Here is a 20,789-nt window from a genome sequence, read left to right as displayed (position 1 = left end):
GTGTTTCTCCACCAAACCAAGTTGCCTCGTTGGCTTGGAGAGAAAAAGATTTACGCCATATGAAGCCGTAGGTCCCTCCAAAAAGTGAGGGCACTTGGGTCAGAGTATCGATTGGTACGAAGTTGGTGCATAAATTGGAAAGGATGTACATTCCGGTTTTCCGAATCTGGTTGAAATCTCCTGAGTGTCTTTTACACCTTGACGACGGGATGGAACGTTACGCCCGTTCACGTCAATTTCATGGCAATTGGAATGTACAATAACACGCGATGGGTTCGATAGGTTTAGTTTGGTGCGATTTAGTGGCACGAGATCTTAAACCCTCGGTCGCGTTGGATGGTGGTCCACTTTCAGTGAACCGTTTGTTGGAAAACGAATTTAGAAGACGCGTTATTTTAATAGAAATGTAAGTTTCTGACCCTTTTTGCGTAGTACGAAAATTACACTTAAAGCTTCAAACACTTTAAACCCCACCTTACTTATGGTTTGTTACGATTTTAAATTTATTGTTACACGTCTCTGATAGTTATCACGTTATCAGTTGCGAATTTCGTTCTTATTTTTGTTGCGATTGATATTATAATTTAAATATCGACTAACGGTTAAATCGTTTATGAGACTTATTATTTATTCAAATCTTCAAAAGAATGTCATGTACGTTAATTTACAATCTTTGAAAATAAGATTTTGTGGACAGCGATAGACAGCGATGAAATGATGCGAACGAAGAGTCCAATAGCCAAGAAGGTTCAAAGGGCGATTTCTTCTTTGAAATCCTTTTTTATTTGAAAGAAGACGTTATGAGGTTTTGGTGGTTGTCCTACAGTGTCCGCTCTTTTCTTGTTTTGTTCTTTTATTTTCATTGATCGATAATTTCAATGGTACACTTATACATCCATTAGGGAGAAAAAGGTCTCTTACAATAGCAGTCCGAACTGAATATTACTAACTAAAGTAACTTTGCTTCAATTTTCTATAACCCGGCGTCTGCTTGCAAATCGAACACTTCAACTGTAAAAGATGAATAGATAGACAGTAAACTATATGCTTGTATAAACAATTGATTATGTAAGCTGTTTATGTTATGTTTTATTTAGAAAAGGACAAATTTTGTCTGCTTACGGTATGGGTTTATTCTGGACCTCAATGCCACAGTTACAAACTGGTTCTAAAACCTGTCATCAGGTTTACAAATGAAGTGATGTTGCCACAGATATTGTGGTTTCATTGCCTACTTTTCGGTGAATTGCATATCAAATAGCGTGAACTAATTAAAAAGCCCAAATCGCCCCCTTTTTCCAGTAGGTCCTTGCCAACTTTCTGCCATCCTGTCTCTTTTCCGCTTTCCCCATATTCAGCTTGGGTACCTTCTTCTACAGTAGCAATTAGGGGAGATATCTAATTTCTTGAGGGCGCAATCAATTTGATCAGCCAGCCGCCCCCGTCCGAGTTTCTTCCAGATGCTCTGTGTTCTGGATGTTGTGTCTGCTAATTAAAAGCTTCTTCTTCTTTGGTTGTTTCCGGGCTGTAGGACGGTTGCCCTACCACAGACCATCGGCCGCAGTTGAGAAAACCCAAATCCAGCAACACTCATAAATGGACCAATCGTTCAGTCACAGGAAGTCCTGCTTAAAGGAGCGTACGCATTTGATTCCTAGTCCTAGACTGGGGTTTACCCAGACCCTAGACTGACTGGGTAAGACGGGAGTTATTGCGCAGGACGAATACAGCAGACTAGCTAATTTCCCATTTCTTGATTAAATTCATGGCTTGCTTGGGCAAACGACCAAGATTGGCAGCTTATTGGTGTCTGATGGAAGAGATTTCATTCTTGACCTCTTGTGCAGGCAAATGGCATCGAACGAAGTAGCGCTTAATACGATTCACTCTTGATCTAATAAATGAGTGAAAAATGAAAACTCATCCGGATTTGAATGGTGGAAGAATGTTTTTTTTTGGGAGAAGATGTAAATGGTGGTATCTTGTCTACTGAGCACGAATGTAGAGATTAATTCGGATTGAAGATAACACTACATCTAACACTACAACGTCTACTGCTGGCTAGTTTCGTTCGTATTTCATTTAATACAACATGTCGTTTGATTGTTAAATTTGAATTTTCCAAATTCTCATTACGTTCGACGTAGCTAAGAAGATCACAACATTTTTAAATTTGGTTAGATCTAGCAACCTTTGAAAGAAGGAATTAAAGTAAAACCTTAAATCAGACAAAGTGATTCATATCTTCGATAAATGTCAGCTTTATTTGTATATTTAATTTAATTACCGAGGTTTCGAGCTATAAGCTATAACTAATTTATACGTTTTCTGAAATATCGTGTTAGTAAAACAACGGAAGGCAACGAAAACAAAAAACTAAACCAACCTAAAGTTATTGAAAGAAATGCTTACGAGGCTTCAATGCATTAAACGGGATCGAGCAATTGTTTCTAAGCAGGTAAAGCAGTAATAACTATTTAATTGTCATACATATTATGTGCTTAGTAATCGACTACTCAACAAGATTATCATTATGTTTATGAGCTGCATATACAATTCAGAAGAAAACATTCAGCACCAATGACAACGTTTACCGTTCAAACAGCGTAACTTGTTTCAAAACCACCACCGGCTTATTGGGGGTTAGCAGAAGGAAATATTGACATCGTTGAAGAGCGCACAAGAGAAATAAAAACGAAACTTTTACAACAGTGGCCTCGGGTAGGCAGGGACCTTTCTGTTTAAAATGGGAAGAAAAATATCCGCGATCTTCGGGCGATACAACTCGTCGCCGGCGAGTTTATAAATTGACTTAAGTTTCTTCGCTCGTTCATTTGGTTGGCGCTTCGGTGGCGGTAAATAAAGAAGACGCATCATGGGTTATCATATTTTCCCTTCCACGCTTAAATCATCCGTCGGGACGGAAGCGGACGGATGAAATGCGACGCGAACCGTTATCCAATAAATAATAAAAATAAGAATACTGTAGCTACGATAATCTTGTTACTTGAGCGTTGTGGTCCCGCGTTGGGGTGGATTTGAGGTCCCTGTTTCATTCTCATCGTCCCGACCAACTGGGGACCACCGAGCTGCAGGAAAAACATTATCCATTTGTGACACGTTTTCTCCTCGGCACTCGCGGAACAGACTTTACCCCTCATTTCCTACCCGTTTTCATCCGTGGCTTATTTTCTCGCTGTATTTCGTGTTAAAAGTTGAAAGATGTGGAAATAAGCAATTCGAAAAGTCTTGGCTCAAAATGTCTGCTGCTGAACTTTTCAGCGAACCGCGAGAAAATTCGATTCGCTCGATGAAGATGCCAGGCCCTTTTATGCTTACCTTATTCGGCTGCCATTCACGGCTGCAAGTTGGTGTCCTTGACCACCAAAGGCCGGGTTGCTTTGCTCGATCGAAAAAATGGACAGGTGAAGCATAATATTCTACTCAACATCAAAGTAGCAAACACTCAACATACGGTACAAATGAATCTCTTCACAGAAGAGATGAGCAAAACACTGTTCGATGGGCCGTGGATGGAGGGAATTACCGTATTTTTCCGTGTATAACGCGCACTTTTTTCCCAATTTTTTTAGCTCTAAAATCTGGGTGCGCGTTATACAAGGGTAGTAAACATTTTGTCTCCTCCAAGCATACAAATGTGCCCTTTTAGGTACATATTCTATAGTATTATTGAATAAATTATAAAATGAAACACTTGTTAGGAATATAATTATCCATACAATATCGTTTTTAAGTCATGGCAGGGAGTTAAAACAGAAGTTGTTGTGAAATCATTTAAAAAATGTGGCATCAGCATGGATCTGAAGATGTCGCAATTTATGAGGACTCTTCAGAGAGTGACAATGAGGAGTACATTGAACAGCAATTGGAGAATATCAATTTGTCAGACAGCAGTGAATCTGAGTTTGAAGATTATTCCGAAATATAAAATACTAGTATGTCTTTTGCAATGTATACGCATTTTATCTTTAGTCTACTTTAGAATATTTATAGAGTATTTAGAGTAATACATTATTATCATTTGATATTTGTTGGATATCACATATCTGAAAAATGTAAAGTAAAAAATTTGTTTTCCAATTTTGTTCTCGTAAAATATGGGTGCGCGTTATACACGGGTGCGCGTTATACACGGAAAAATACGGTAAATCAAGCGCTCAAATATCAATCAAAGTTCAGTTTCAAATTCCACGTGCGAGCACACTGTAGGCACAAACCGCACACCATTACTTAGGCTAACCACAAATAAAACCAGACTCGTGGTGCAACCGAGTTACCGGGAAAGGGGTTTCGTGGACATTGTTTGGATGAAATAATCACATTAAACCGACGCCCAGCATAGTGGAGTGCTTGCGGATGATGCTTCACCATTCTGCGTAATCACTTCGGAGTTACACAGAGCCACAATGGAGGGAAGTATTTTGATCATCATCGGTCAAACAATGGGCTTGTGTAGGTATTGGCGGAGTTGTGAGGTATTTACGTACAACACCATACTTAATGCTGCAAGTGTTTTTATGGTCAACTAATTCGAGGCGCATTAGGGCTAATGTTGGATCGTTCTGATTCGATCAGCAATGTAAATGGACCTGGGTTTTCAATGCTTCAAGTGGTGCACTACGGACTAATCTCTTATGAAGTACAAACCTGTTTGAAAAGTAGCTCTTTTATTATCTAAATAGTACGGGGAAATTGTTACACGTAAGTTTCTAAGCTAAGGCTACAAAAAAGAAGCAATGTTTCTCCTTTACCTAATTGCTCCCTAACTCAACATACTTTTAGAGTGATCTTAAATATTGGATTAAAAGTTTTATAAATTGGTGCAAATTTTTTTTTGTGAATTGTTATTCCTAGAGTGTTCTAGAATGTTTCTGGAATTTTTTTGAATAATACCCCATCTTCTAAAAAGAGAATTGAGAAAATTCGTTACTATCCGTCCGACATTTATTGCAGGTTTGGCGATGTCGAACTCAGCATATAATAAACTTAACATACCGTATGTCGATGATGAATTTAGCCATCGCTGGCTGTCATCCGGCATGGCTTTTACCATTTACTAACCACTGATCCCATTTTATTCATCGTCTGTCTCTATGGTTAATTGTGACCACAACACCGACTTTAAGTTTAGATGCCAGTATTTAAACAAAAAGGAAAGATTCGTTAATATAAATAAATAACATCAGTATTATTTCAATTTTATTATTTTATTATTTAGTATTTAAACAAACGGATGGATTCGTTAATAGCAAAAAATAACATCAGTATTATTTCAATTTTATTATGCCTTTCGTGAATAGTCCAAAGTAGTAGTGGAAAATCAATAATATGGCGAATATGTGGAATATGATATGAATATAATATACCTTACCATAGTATTTTGACAATGGAAAAAATCAAGTATCGTGCAGTGATTGAATTTTTATTTCTGGAAGGTTTAATAGCAAAAGAAATTTATGAACGAATGTTGAAAGGTGGCTGAATTTAAACTTGGCCACCTTGTAGACGTTTACCTCGTGAAGGACGTTTAAAAACAACAATGAACCCTGAAATAGTAAAGAAAATTCAGGATATCGTATTGGAACATCGACGAGTCACTGAAAGAGATTTAGCAAAATCACTTGGCATCTCATTGGGTAGTGTAAGCACTATTTTGACTAAAACTATGAAAGAATATTGCTTCAGAAAGCTGTGTGCACAATGGGTGCTACAACAATGGAAGAAAAACAAATTCGACTGCAACTTTCTCGCCAGCATTTAGAGCGTTTTCGAAAGGATAAAGTGGATTTTGTGCGTCGGCTCATGACTATGGATGAGACTTGGGTCTATCACCATAATCCAGGGTCAAAACAAGAGGCTAAGGAGTGATGAGAACCTGGCTTTGAAAGGAGTTCGTGTTTAGAAGAAGCTAAGAAGTTGTTAGCATCAGTTTTATGGGATGCGAAAGGAATTTTATTTGTGGATAACTTGTAAACTGATGAAACAGTAAGTTCTGAATATTGCTCTGAATACCAGCTAAAGGAAAAGAAGAATAAGACAAGACAAGCTCGTGAAATAAGACAAGCTTTGCAGAAGAAATAAAATCCCTCTTCATTAGGACAATGCACCCTGTCACAAGAGCATTTTGAAAATGGCAAAAATCTATACGTCACTTGAAAGATGGCGTTCTTTATTGTTAGTCAACGGTTCTTAGCAAAAAATATTGGAGACTCATTTGAATTACTTTCACTTCATTTATAAAGTTGACTTGGGTTTCGTGGATGTGTGTCTAATTATTTATTAAATTGATTTGTTTTCTTCTTGCGTCTCCGTCATTGTTGAGCTCACATGTTCAAGTGTCAATTTGTGTTATATAGTTTCATCTGGGATTTCTTATCGTCTGCATTCAAAAGATGCTACAATAGGGAAGAAAAAACTTCCATGGCTTGAATCACTTCAAAGACAGTTTTGGAAACTAAAAAACCACAACAACTTCTTCTGCAAAACTGCCCAATCATGCGTCTCAGTTTCCATAAAAAGAGTGTAAGAAATGTTGATATCGACGTCCATTGGAAGAGGGCACCGGCAAAAGTCGGTTCGCTAGATTCGGGACCTACGGAAGCTCTTCCGGGTACTATGGAGCAGAAAACGCCGCCCGTACATTAAGGTGAGAGGAAAATTTACTGTTTGATTGATCATCGCTACCGCCCGTCGGGTTCTGTCGCACCTCAATCCCAACGGACGGAATGAGCGTTTGCGACAGGAAACCGGAAGCCGATGGGCGACGGCAGTGCCGTGGGAAAAGTCGAGACAAATTAACATTTTTATATTCAATTTGACGTCTCTATTCGTCATTCGTCGTTGGTCGCTGGGGCTTTAAGGGAGCGTCGAGCAAGGACATGGTCACTTAGCTGAAGTCGCTGTAGGCTCCCTTACGGAGTCTTTCCCACAAGCACTCCATCTATGCGCTGACCCTTGGCTTCATTCTTCGGGTTGAAAGCCGGCGTATGTGTGTGTTCGCGCACCTATTGAGTGGCTTATTTACGTTTCATTAAAATGGTTACGATTCACCTTCCGGACCAAGTCCGGCCATGGTTATGTTAGCCCACCGCCGGTTATGTTGGGCCAGATGGAGCGAGTTATTCATTTCCTGTTAGTACTTCGGTGTCAACCGCAAGCAGAAAGGTACGACCCGGAGAAAGTCACTTTCCGGGGAGCCGACAGAAAGGAACAATACCATATTTATCGATTATTTGTTATATTTGTTTGCCTTTGCTGATTGGAGATGGGACGGCCCCAAGGGAAACGGGCCGTCTGACCAGGAGGGGCTGGTGAATAGGCAAAATAAACAGTGACATCAGTGTTGCGTGGCGCCATTTGTGACAATTTCCCAGCGATGCGTGCTGATGGCACGAATTTTGCTGGAAATACAAAACCACCCGCAACATACCGGACCTAGGACATGGTTCAACAAATCATTGCCATCCGAGAAAGGCCAAACAAAAAAACATCCTTGACGGTAGAAGAAAAAAAGATAAGCAAGGAAGAAAAACAATAACAAGCAAACGGCGGTGGACGAATCCGCCGGAAATGCTTTGCCGCCGGAACGTTTAATGAAAACTAATGAAGTAGGACGGCGCGATCCGGCGGGCGTCGTAAAATCTTAACGACCGACGGTCGCAGGCAGTTAAAAAAGTCCATAAAACGAGCAGCTAATAGGGCTCGGCATGTGTCGTTCGCGTTGCTCCGCCGGAAAATTCAATCACACGCATGCGGCGATTTGTTTCGTGATTTCATGAGCGAGGGCGCCGTGTTTGATGGTTCACGTTTCAACATTTGCTTAATTTACGATCATTTTATCAAGATTTTCGGCCAATCAATCGGCACTGAGGTGGATAAAAATTGACAGCCGAGTCAAGAAGATTGGTGAATATTTTTCGGTCGATTTCAGTTTGCCCATTTCGCTCTAGGTGAGCTTGTGACTTGTTAGTGACAAACGAGGAGCATATTTAATTTAATTAGATCAATGGACACGTTTGCTTAATCCATTATTATTTTTTATTAGTTTTCGTTTGTTTACGTTACGCCCTGTAAGTTCATATTATGAGACGATTTTATGAGGCTATGATGAGTTCACATTCATGTTATGGGAAATCTGAAAACTTGTTGAACTGTATGAAAACGAACCAATAAAAAACCTGCCCTTTTAATATTATGTCCTAGAAATTGTATTCTTTCCCACATAAATGCGTGTTGTTGACGCTTTCTCTGGATATGACATAATTCCAAAAAACATGAATACTAATTCGTCCAAACAAACCGCTAATGCGCAAATTAAAAACCCTCGCATAAAGCCATTTACTGCCGGTATAATGTCCACAGGGCGGTGTGCTCTGTCGGCTTGGAAAATACCCTCAGCCGCGAAAAGGATACGCGATCCCACGCGATGCCGGAGAACACGTTCAGCAAATCGCAAAATGATGGAATTTTCCTAATTCCCGCCACAATGCACAGTGATGCACGGGGGCGTTTGGTTTGCTGGCCGGTTCGGAATTTTCCATGGAACCCGAGCATAAAGTCCACTCTTTTCGAACACCAGGCCGGCTGTTGACCTTTTATACTTTTTAAGGGGTTCTGGCGCAGGCCGGCCGGTTGAGGTATTTTAATGTAAATCGGGAAGCATAAAAAACCACATTTTTCAACGCTTCGTTTTTGTGTGCGCCCCCGATGGTTACTGACCAAACAATGGGCTTCCGTTGACAAAATGGCACGCACGGGCCGAAGAAAAAAAACCGTAGTCCTTTTTCCGACACCAGAGGACCCCAAAATCGTTCGCACCGGAACCGTCGTTACGGGGTGGGGTTTGCGTTTGCGACAATGAGTTCCAAGGATACTGGACCCGGGAATTACAGAAATGACTGTCAACAAACAAAAGTAACCGCCAGCCGAGTCCAGCGTCCACCGTCGTCACAAGGACTAGGTCTTCCGGTTGTTGGGTGCCGGTTTTATTTGGCTGGTCGTTGTCCTTTTTGTCGCTCGGAGTAGATCCTTTTTCGAGCAGGTGTGTGCAGGGTGTTGTCCGCAGTCCGCGTGGAAAGTCGACACGGAGTTCAGGCACCGAAAAGAAGAACGAAAGCAAGAAAACATCAATTATTTAGATTTATGAGCAGCGCGGTTATAAAAGGGGAGGATTTATTTGATATAAAACTGTTTTGAATATTTCAACAGGATTTACACTACGCACCGGTCGCCGGACCACGGCCACCTGCCGAAGGAGCCCCCGTTCTGTCCGATGCACCGTTCGTTTACCGTTGTCGGTCATTGAAGGAATCTTGTGTAGTGTGTAGCACGATATCTGAGACCCTGCATTCGGGCACATTTAGTTGAGAGGTTAAACCTGAAGGTTAGAAGGCGTTAACTCTTGCCTAACCTTCAGGGCTTCGAGTTGAGTCGTTGAGTTTTTCCCCGTTCCAGCTGACGGGTAGCTGCGGGACGGTCCTGGCATGAAAGGATACGGAAACCGGGGCCATGAATATAGAAATTAATTACATGATTAAATATGTATTATCATAACGCTCTGCACCCGAAACCGAATGGGTGGCAAGGTGAGCACCATAAAGATGATGGAACAGCGCGGCTGAAGTTTAAAGATTTTGTCTCACGCACGCTGCTCTGGATCGTGTCACCGACTTTAGGAGGCGGATATGGTCCACCCACGTCCTCCCTGCAATCCCGTGTTGAGTGTTGGAATACAATTTCATACCTCTTAAGTAGATTAACCGTCGTTTACGGCTAGATGTTGCAAATTTCGACCTTGTGCTGCCGGGAACGGCGCTTTATCGTCGCACTACTACGTGATGCGGATGTGGCGTAAATATGTCCCTGGTCGGGAGTTTCCTGATGCTTGATAATCCAACGAAGCGTACATTTTAACTGGCAGACAGACTTAAATTGGCTGGTTAATGAACAAACATTGTGTAACTTTTTATTATGGGTAATAGAATGACAAATGATGTGAATTCATTAACATGTTTTCAAGAATACAACAACCTAGCACTAACTAAGATCACCAACCAGGAACTCTTCTTATGTGTTTTATTTGTATTTTACAAAATTTTAAGATAAAAAACAGAAACTAAAAATTATGCAGTATGAAAAAAAATTCAAACTGTTGGTCTTATGTATAATACCTTCAATTCAACATAAAGTGTTTCTTAGACACTGTAACTCTTTTCATCGTTCTCGTCACGTTCGTCTTTGGATGCAAATTTGATGGCCTACAAGGATATAAAAATCTGCTGCGGAAGCAAAATGTGTTGGAAGAGTTCGCCGAAATAGCTAATTTGGGACATACTTTTGATAAATAATTGATGAAGTAAACCCGAATGCTTCTCGAACACTCCTGGTCCCACGCACCACAACTCTCGCCTTGCTGCCTATTTAGCCATACCTTGTTGTCGGAGGGTGGAGGGCCACACGGAGGCCGTTATTCTTGTGCGCCAGGCGGACGGGAACCAGTGTCGGTAAATGAGTGTTTTAGATTAACTGGTTTTCTCGTCGCTGAGACCCTCCTTTTGCACTCTCAAGAATGATTGGCTTGGATCTTAGGGGAATGTTACAATTTGGAAAATATGGGGTTTATTACTAGCGAAGTACGAAGTTCAGGTTCATGTATCTAAAAAATGACAAATTTTCGAAAGAAATAGGAAAATGTATCGAATCACATAGACATTTCATGCCGACAAATCGGAACATCGAGAAAAAAAAGCTCAACAAGAAACTAAACAATGATCAAATTGGGGTAAATATGAATGCGTAGCAAAAGGTAAATTTTGCAGAATTATTTGAAAGGGAAGAAGTTCAACTCTATCATCAAACTGTTTTTGACTAACTTCCTTTCTAAGCTATCGTTAACTGCAAAATAGCCTTTTTTAAGTAACTTGCATGCGATCCCTTCCAGGATTTATCACCTATTGAATATCTCCAAGGGTATCGACGCACCAGTATCGGCTGACCCAATCAATGAGCCATCGCTCTCCCATTCGATACTGATTGATTCATTGACGCTGAAGCATCTGCCCAACTTGGGCAGTTGTTTCTTCTGGGGTTTTCTGGGGCGATCCACAAAGAACCACCACCCGGTATTCGTATGCTGTGGCTCACATTTTTTATCGTATATTTTTCCCTCTCATTTCGGCTCATTAGACACCTAGTCGGTGGCATAGGTCCGAGGGTACGCCACTAACCTTGGGATGATTGGTCGATTTCTTCACGCATAACACGTTCCGGAAACCGGCTGCTTCGTGCTTGAGCACGATTCGCAAATCGAACGTGCCAAACATATCCCCCCGGGAGAAGATGGGCCACAAACAGCACAAACCGTCTGTGTAAGAGGTCCTTTAGAGTAAAATGGAGAAAAATCAATGTCCAAGAGTACCTCTCATTTGTATGGAATCCCCCGGATGGGGTTCTAGTATTATACCTTCTGGCAGGGGTTTGTCAAAGGATGCGCTCCGTTGTGTGCCTGAATCGATTATGCTAGAACCGGAACAAATACGCTCGGAATGTTTTGCATCGTGGTTTTGCAAACAATCACAACTTGTGCCTCAATCTTCCCTTAATGGACCTCTTATTATTTACATCATATAAGGGGAATTTACATGGACAGTCTATTGTGTATATTTCAATATGAGCAGTTTATTGACAAATTACTGAATCTATAGTGTTTCCTTACCATTTCATTTCTTTTCATTCATTTACGACGAGTGGTCCAAACTTGAATTTTGGAAATATAATCAAATGTTCATTACACCCCATAGTAATTATTTTATCGATCATTGAAATAAAGTATGTCCATTAGACGAGCATCGGACGTCTGCGGACGTAATCCATCGTCCGAATCAACTGTGGCTTGCGGATGTGCTTCAGTTTTGTAAACTAAATAGAAAACGGCCGGCTACCAGGAAATTTAACTACAGAGCACAATTTTCATTGTAATTTTATAGTAACTGTCTAACAACTCATTTTTTGGCTTTGTTGGTTTTATATGGTTATACTTTTACCCGTTGGTTTTGTAATTCAACCAGTGCATTTAAAAAATCAGATACTCATTAGATTAACTTATGAGAGTGGTGAAAATCATTTAGTTATGGTACATGGCAGAATGTTGTTACTAACAAATATTTGACCTTTGCAAAGTATGGATTTTTTAAACTGTACAATCAATTTATTTCAAGTTTCAGTCTCTATCTATTCACTAAATTTGTTTTCAAAAACACTTTGGGTCCAAATCACTGTTTTGAGCGATATAAAGTAGTCGTATTGATAGAGTCGACTGATTTTGTCTTCGTTTGGACTGGCTAGCACTAGCGGGCATCGTAGGGCCCAGTAAAGCGGATTATGACGCTCGAAAAGTTACGTTAATTAATACGATTTCATCACCATTCCCACCAACAGTAGGGCGCGTGGTTACGATAATTCCGTGATGCACCTTCTCGGGCCGGCTAATAACGGTTACGAACCCTATTTCAAACCCTTTTCGAAGCATTCGCGAAACGCCTGGGCCGAATGGGCCTGGTTCGCATAGGGCCAGGCTACCAGGCTGAGAGCGGCCATGCAATGGCCGGAGCAACAGGGATCGTAAAATTCCCAATACAACCATAAATGCGTCTCGGTTGTGCTGGAGTAGCTGGCGGTAGCCGTCGCGATTCCACTCGCTTCCGGTCCACTAAACGACCCTTTGGTGACACACTCTCTTTTAATCAACCCGCGTCCCGACCGGCGTGATGATGAGCACGACGCTTATGATTGCACCTTCATGCTGGGCGTCAGGCTTGGTTATAAAGACTCGCCGTGCCACGATTGCCACATGCTTAAGGACACTAAACGGTGCTCCATTTTTATGGCTACTTTTATTCATTCAGCCTTGTGCTTTTTGTCTCTTCCATTTCTTTCCGACCAGCTGAACAGCCGCACGGGTTGAGTGGAAAAATTAATTCCCCGCCGTTCCGCGGTTTGACGACACGGGCTGATCGCGCAAGCAAATAATCGACAGGCCTTGAGAAAGCAGGGTCAACGTCAGCGCTACCCACACCATCAAGCAAAGTGTTGAAAGCGCAGCATAAAACTACGACGACGACGACGACGACGGCGCCCAGAACGTACAAAGAAGTAACGAACACATATCATCATGTTGGTGACGTTGGTGAGAATATTTCTCATCGTTTCCATCCTCGGTAAGTAAACAACCTGTTTATTGGCTTTCTGCTTTTTTTTCTTTCGTGTGGAGTCAAACTCGCGCTTCAAAAGCTGCACTCCACCTGTGCTCAGGCAGCGTACAGCAGTTGCGGTTTTGACGCATTTTTTCCGAACCATTTCAAGCAACATTAATCCATTCAACGCACTGGCTGGAGGCGCCACCGGCGTCGTTACACAGGAAGGAAGCCATTTCTCGGTGGGTGGTGTCAGGTGCAAACATTGAATGACCTTGAAAGGGAACGTAAATGTTTCGTGGGTGGGCTGATGGTTATGCATCCTGTACGCCTCCCACGGGGTTGGTTTTTCGGATATCTCCAAATAATCCGTGTCTTCGAGTGGGTGTGCGGTTTGCCATAAAGCTTCCATTCTCGCGTAAAGATGTCACTCTTCAGATCCTTGGGAGTGTTCTAAGGACAAAACTTACAAGCTTTTCCTATCCGGTACACTCACTCTTAGAACATAAGCTGTTTTGAAACGAAAAAGCTTCTGTCTTGGCTTGCGCAATGTTCGAATGTTGCAGTTTTATGGTACGTACTATAACCGTTAGAGCTTCCGTTTTTCGGTAGTGTATCTTAGTAAAGCACACGGAAATTATGCCATGGCCATGATGTATGAGCTTTCAAGACTTGCATAGTATAAAGTGCGGTATAAAAAAGTTATGGCTTCGATTGTTTCGCATTTTTTAAACTGTGTAAAATATTAAAAATATTTTTTTTAAGGACTTTTTCATTTTTTACACAGTTATTGCGCTAGAGAACAGGAGATCGACAGACGTTCTTTCGGCAATAGGTTCTATAAATCTAAACAGTGGCCGTTATATTTACGCAACGAAGAATCGCTTTAGAAATCTGAAATTCACCAATCGTTACAAACCGAAGAGACAGCTTGCCCCTTAGTTTCTACTATTTTGTGTTCCTTGTTCCTTGCGTTCCTTTTCTGACACGAGACATACCATAAGGCATTCACACAACGAGAGAATTTAGTATGGTGCCAGAGACTCTCGCCGTTGAATGGTGGGTAAGAGAGTAAAATAAAGCTCGTGCAACGCATCGAAAAGCTCTTCTATAGTTTATCTCGTTCTGCTGCTGGTGACGAAAACCTACCGTTAATGTATTGCACTATCCGCTACAACTATATGCCAAAGTATTCACGGTTGGCCGGACACTAGAATCAGAATTTTGGCGGTAAAATAACAAGTCAGTTGATTTGTGTTCCATGGCACAATTGGCATAATCGTAGATGGTTCTTTGAATGATTATTTTTCAATTATGTGCACATCATGTTATGTATCCTTAATAATGTAAAATTTTGAATGCTTTTTTTTCATCAATATAATTTATGTAAAACTATATAAATCAACAGGTAGTTTTTATGATGCTTGATTTTGAACATTCAAAATGTTAAAAAATACAAATGGAGGCGCATGGTTGTTCACAATTTGTGATTGTTTTTGTAATCATAATTTTTTGTTTGAGTAACGAGTTATCTTATAGCTAGCAGCTAAAAATCTTTCAAAAACCTACATACGAAGCAACAATATTGGCTGACAGGGACAAAGTGACTAACATTAAACAGAAATCAACATGCCCTCAGCATGCCAAACTTCGCCAGAGCTAAATGAGAGCATGTGAAAATGCTTTACTACAATGAACCAAACAGCAATGCTTTCCGAAACTCTAGTCTACTTTTTCTGTTAAATATATCATCGTGTCGTGTGTTGTTGCTGCAGGACCACAGTTCGGTCCGCCAAGGGACGGGAAAATGAATAATTGTTCACTTCATAAAACGTTGTGTACGAACACGGTAGCGGCCAACGTGTAGCAACGACATTACCGGTTGCTTCCGGTGTTCGCTCGCCACAACTTTGTGTGGCGTATCATACACTCCATTACCTTCCTTCGTTGGTCCCGCCTGGATGGGAAAGGCTCGGCTGAAAAGCTTCTCCGAAGGAGCTTTTCGCTGCAAGTGGTGCGAATGCAAATTTGCACGATTAAATTATAATTAGCCTTCGGTGTGTGCGCCTCGGTCACCGAACTGCTACTTTTCCGGTGCGGTCACTGCCGGGCACCGGTTCGGGGCCATGATTTACTTACCCATGATCAACGATTTTTAATAGCATTGCATATGCACCGGAACCGAATATGGTTCCACATTTTTATGCTCCGATTTTCTTCCGCTTTGCAGCGGCAGGACTAACTACATACGAAACAGCGACAGAAGTCATGCTCGGCTGAGTGGTGTGTGTGCATGTTGGGACCAAACTTTCGCAGTACCCTTGTACGGCCACGGTCCGGAACATGCTTTTCTGCCATGTTTTCCACCCCCCGGAGCAACGATGGAAATAGCATCCACAACCCAAAATATGCACCCTTGGGCTGGTTCTTGCAAAGGACGAAAAAGTGGCACACACTGGGTTGGGTGCCTGGCCGAGCCGTTTGCAATGTTGCACGACTGACGCTGTCCGGACGCTGCACAGCTAAGCCGAGATCCTGTCCCGCACCCCGGGCAAGGGCCATTGGCGACCATTAATGTGGAAAAATTTCATTATTTTCGTCTCAATTGATTGATAATCAGCATATTATGTACGGCAGCTGTCCTTCGATTGGGTCACTCTCCTGGGTAGGGCGCCTTCGTCCTTTCGCAAATGCAGCATCGTCCCACACTCCTCCTGCCGCGTGTCCTTTCTATTGTTTACCATTTCGTGCGGGTTTCGAATGCGCTTCCCTGTGGATGGCTAAACGTAAAAGGCTTGATTCCATTCACTCTGTCTCTGTGGCTCATTTTGAAAATTATATTTTTTTCGACGCCTGCTGTGCGCCGTCTTTTACATGCAAATCGATGAGAGCGTGAGTTTGATTAGCTCAAATTGCCGTGTGTGCAGTAGCGTGTGTGTTTGTGTGAGTGAAGGACGACTGAATCGATTGAGTGGTCGGTCAGTGGGACGGTCACCCTTTCCGTTGGAACCACTTTGGGTGGTACGCTTTGCGTCCGCTGTCCTGTACGAATGAAGATCCGTACCACAATAGGCGCTGATCGATAAACGTTTCATTATTAAAGATGATTCCAGAATAGATCAGTTGGTTTATTTTTCTCGAAGCAGCCGATGGCTTTGCTGGAAGTGCTCTATTTTTGGGGTGGTCATTATCAGGCTTTTAAGTACAGATTGAGCAAAGGTTGGACAGTTTTAGGACTTTGAGGTTGAGCCTTAAAATATCTCTAATTTGAATGTGTTCACATTATAATTTGAAACTTGGCTTAGAAGGTACGGTTCGTCGACAGCTTCGCATGAAAACAAATCAGGCAGTTTTTAATAAATTAGAGTAGTTGAGGACTTCGTTATTGTTGGACCAATTTGAATATATTTATTATAGATAAATAATAAAGTATAAGCAGGTAGCTTTCACGAAGTAAAATAAATCACGATAGCAATGCCTATTATAAAAGTAGTACGTTAAAATAACTATGGTTGAAGGATTTAAGGATAAGAGGCAAACTTTTGTAACATAGCTTATTTGATTTTAACGATCCATTCATTGACTAAACTGTATTGAAAGTTAATGAAAGTGGCTAAATAAAAAAAACATTGGTTATCACACATTTGAAGCCTATCATAGATTGAAAAAAGGATTAAATTCGATCAAAAATTATTCAAACCTAATTCAGTGACTAAAACTAAAGCCTCTTTTTGAAGTAAAAATTGCAGTTATAAGTTGTCGTAAGCGTTACATAGTTAAGTGAAGCGCTACTAGTCAATACTTTAATAGCCCCACAAAAACATGTAATTTCGGATTTTTTATTTAATTCCTGTGCGTTGATGGACGAATGGTTCGAAATTAACCATCTACAAGCATGCATTTTCGACGTTTCTCCCAACAAATATGAGAACACCCCATTTGGACTGTTTTGGGGTGGATCTCGGCTCTTAGCCTGTTCAAACAACCCACCGAAGGTCCGGTGGGACAAAACGTGAAAGTATCATAATACTATGCCACATAAATCGCCGGTTCGTGTTACACTTTTTGACAATTCGTGACAACTGTATGACACCGATACCCGCATTTGTTTCCGCCCAACCCAAACCGACTTCCAAATCACTGCGCGAACCTCGGGCACGGCTCAGCTCAGGGATAAAGTCAACTTTGCGATTCCTTCATGTTGGCTAGCGACGAAGTAAAAAAGCTAGCACACGCCCAGGAAATGTCAGTCCGTTGAACAGCCGGATTAGGTGGACTTCATCGCCATGTTGGGCAGTGGGCAGTAAGCGGTCAAAAATGACGACTGACTTCCAGTGAATTCCAGGAGGATTTTGCTATCTTTTTTCCCTTCTCCTCCACGGACAAGCGATGGGGAATTAATTGCAACAATCGCTAAGCTACGCTTCCGGAAGACCCCGTCCGAGTCCGAGTCCCCCAGTTAGGACCCCCACCGGGAATGACTGCCGGTTCTTCAATTTCAGTGAAAGTGCGCGCACACTGTGGCCAGGTTAAGCCTGGGAATTATCATTATCTTTGTGTCAAGACTTGTGACGAACCTGGCCCACCGTTTTGCGTTTATCTACAGTCCTACAGCTCAGTCGTCATAGCGTTCGGGACCGTGAACCGTGGATTAGGAAACGCGACTATAAGGAGACCACCAATTGGATGGTTTAAATTTTCGGGCGAAAATGATAAGCATTGTGTTTCATAATCCTCACGGGTAATTGTTGAATTTTGAAGCTGTTAATTAACTGAAACTGATCACCCGAGTATTTTAACAAAACACGAATAAGTGACGTCCCCTAGTGTAGTAAATTTAATTGTTTTTGTCCTGTTGATGGTGCAGAATCTGCAATGCGCAGAACTTTATCGATCACTAAATATTGTAATGGTACATTAACTAAATGGCTAAATTATATCTATAGTTTCTGGGATCAATAATACATTCGTATAATTTTTCATTCTATAAACAACATATTTTACTTCGGATTTCAAACGTTTGTTTGCCCAAGCTTGGTGCGCCATCTGTTGATGGGTTCTACAATGATTGGTTCAAAATAACCGTGAGACTTTCGACAACTTTTTCAAACATTGACTTTGGGTAATCGTTTGGATTTTATGTATTTTATATTGTAATATCCAGTTTGTCAGTTGGGTTTTTTGCAGAAATATCTTCGGGTCACCAAACCCTTTATTATTCCCTTAATTATTATTAGGTACAGGTTGTGCCATTGAATCAACCAGCGCTTCACAAGACACGGTGGAGGTTGAAATCATCTGCTGGTTTGGTTGACGTTTAACATATCATTTTTCATCACTTAAATTTAACACCGATGGCTTACCGCCAAGAGAAATTGCCTTCTAAAGAAAGTAAAAACAAAGTTATACTAAGTGCCGTCTATAAAAAAGGGGAGCATAAAGAGTGGTGCATAAACATGTTAGGCGTGCTTTCTGTCGCCTGCAAGGTAACACCAACGTGGAAATGCATTCTTTCGCGACCGGAGACGATAAGGACATGCGGAACTTTTACCGATAGGTTAAAGTTTAGTTGCATATTTTCTCCCTATTCCACCGAACGTAGTCGCCGCCCAGGGGGCCAAGATTTATGTTAAGTTGCGGGTGTTGCGGGCGCTTTTTGGACCCGAAACTCGTTGGCTTTCAAAACTACCTTCTTCCCCGTGCTGTACCTCCAGTCAGCACCGTCTCGAGGCCCTTTTTGGGTATCCTTTCTTAAAGGTACGAAAAAAACACTCTTTTTCCTTGATAATCAATGTCGGGGTGTGTTTGGCTGTAGCTGTAAGGAAGAAATCTTTGACACGGCTTATTTACCGTCAAGATGCAGACGACCACCATCCTGGGGAAGGTGAGTTGGGGCGAGCGAAAAAACAAGAAAAAAATAACGACGTTATGTCGTCACCCTGACCTCATGTCGGGCTCCCGGGAATGTGGCACAAGAATTTCGTGTACCACTCGAAACATGCCACCTTGCCGCCTGTCGGGACGCGGCGACCGCAAACGACCGCGGCCGGCCAGCGACTCACCTCGTTCAAACTCGCGTGGCGGCAGGATGCATAAATTTCCACACAGCACGCAACCTGCGCAACCAACATGCAGCTACGGTGGGGCCGCTGCAACGGCACTGTCTCAAGGCACTCGACCGTGCACCGTCAAAACCCGGGCGAGTGATGTGAATAGTTTGCGCAAAGATTGAGATACCGTCCCGCCGTCGACGTCGTCCCGTCGTCCCGTCTGGTTGGTTGGTTAGACCGAGGAGAGACTGATTTGATTAACAATGCTCCCTTGAGCCGGCCCGTTCCTGTTACGCGGATCGCGTTACGCGAAACTTTACAACAATCAAACTGCGCGCAAACCCTACGGGGTACTCGGTTTCCTCAGACGAGCAGTGGACGAGTCATGAGTCATGCAAATTGCGTTACTTTAACCACCGAAAAGGGTTACCTGGCGCCTCCATGACCTAGACATAGCGCCAGTCTAGCACGTCGATCAATAAGTAGCGTATTCAGCATCATTTGCGATATGTTAACAACCACAGTCAGCAGTGAGCAATGTTTATCGAAATATAGATTGATGAACGACCTTGGATTTTTGGGTGAAAGTTGAAATCAACCAAACAGACCAATAACCGAAACCGTCTAATGTCCTTAACTTCTACATCTACGTATCTATTTCGATATGTATTTATCTAAATTCCTATTGTGGTCAAAGTTCGGTTAACCCACGGTACCTTCATCACCAGCTACGTTTTTATGTCCGAAATTTGCAATGCCATGAGCAAATTCCACAACTCCGTTTAACAGTGTCGTCTGTCGTAACCGCTGCTGTTTTTAGTACAGCCCGAGTCTTCCTTGCTGCTGGGGAAAACGAATCCGTCCGGCTGTCTCGCTCGAAAGCTCCGGATTCGGCTTCGGCAGCATAAAGCTCCCGGTTCGCGAATGCGTTGTTTTGGTTTGCGTCTCTTTCGCGCGAACCGAGCGCAAGAGCGAGACCACTCGATGCACGGCGAGGACGATGACGAGGACGACGACGAGGACGACGATGAACATCGGCACTCGGCTCGGCTGTTTGTTGTGGTTGCGGGCATCGTTTATGGGCCCATCGAACGTCAGTTGCGAAAGGACCGTCCCAAGTGTCGTGAGCGCCCGGTGAAAACGCGCCAGCGCCACGTCCTGTACCGTTCTTCATTCTGCAGATTGCGGGTTTTTCGGGCAGTTTAGGGTGAGCGCCGTCGCGTGAAGTGGCACCAGCCGGAAGGTGCTTGTGGAGGGTTTCTACTGACCCAAAGGGCCCGGCTCTCCAGGGAGCCGGGTGCGGCGAGTGAAGCGACCCACCCGAATTGTCGGTCGGGTGAAGCATAATTACTATCAGAGTGTTCAGCGAATTGCAGTGTGCCATTGGTGTGCGGAATTCCCATGTGGCGCCAGCCGATTGTTGTGTCCGGGAGTCATCGTTCCCGCCGTGTTCTCAGTGATTGTTTTGAATTTGCATCCAATTGGTGGTCAGATTGTGTGAGGTCAGGAAAAATGGAAAGCTCACAAA

The sequence above is a fragment of the Anopheles bellator genome, chromosome 2 (genome assembly GCF_943735745.2).
Source record: "Anopheles bellator chromosome 2, idAnoBellAS_SP24_06.2, whole genome shotgun sequence".
NCBI lineage: Eukaryota > Metazoa > Arthropoda > Insecta > Diptera > Culicidae > Anopheles > Anopheles bellator.
This window is presented reverse-complemented; position numbering follows the sequence as displayed.